Source organism: Acyrthosiphon pisum, chromosome X, assembly GCF_005508785.2.
Source record: "Acyrthosiphon pisum isolate AL4f chromosome X, pea_aphid_22Mar2018_4r6ur, whole genome shotgun sequence".
NCBI lineage: Eukaryota > Metazoa > Arthropoda > Insecta > Hemiptera > Aphididae > Acyrthosiphon > Acyrthosiphon pisum.
The window spans coordinates 124848284-124849260 of record NC_042493.1 but is presented as its reverse complement, the minus strand read 5'-3'; positions in this window follow the sequence as shown (position 1 = coordinate 124849260).

The window sequence follows — 977 nt, the reverse complement described above, 5'->3', positions numbered from 1 at the left end:
TCATATAATTTTTTTTTACTAAATTCTACATTAGATATAAGTACTTAGTACATACAAGAAGAAAAAAGTGTGGAACCAAAAAGTTAGTAGATATATTTATATGCTAGTTGGCAGATAATAAGATTACTCAAATCCTAATTTTTTTTTAAGTTTATTTGATATTTTAAGAATATAATTTACTATGAAATGTGAATTGTAATTAAAATATTTTAAATTTAAGTTATTTCTAGTCACTAGGTGTATGGACATATGGTACCTACATTCCTACATTATGGTAGCAAGAATAAATATTAATTTGGTGAATTAGTTCTAAAATATTACTTGTATTATGTGTTTTTTAATTATTTTCTGACTTTTACCCATTTTTCCGATTAATCCATTTTAAAATAATTCATATTTCATAATTAACAATGTGGTTATAACTTATGTTAAATTTCCTATAATTTAAGGTACTGCAAGGTTCTATACGGTATAATACTGGTATAATACCTGTATAATACGGTATTATACAAAACAAAAATAAAATACCGTATTTTAACATCTCTATATATATCATTAAATATCAAGCACGTTTTAAACCCATACAAAACACAAGCACTAGATGGGCGGTTTCCACCCCTGAAAATAATTCGATTCTATGCCACCGTACAGCACATACTAAAATCAATAAATTATCATATTATTATAATATGCATTTTCGTAGTCCTTTTATTTATGTACTGACCTACAAATTTATTGAGTTTTAAGAAGTGCGAATTAAGTTTAAGCGCGTAGTTCTTCTTCGTTAATAATAAATGTGTATACAAAAACACATGGTATATAATTATTATGAAATGTTACAGTTGCCTTGGCATATTTTATACAATGAATGGTTAAAAGGCTGAAAAATATATTATGCGCATTATGTTGCGTGACAATAATGTTGTTATACTTTAAATCTATAACCGTAGTCACGCATTCGTATGTTTAATAAATTA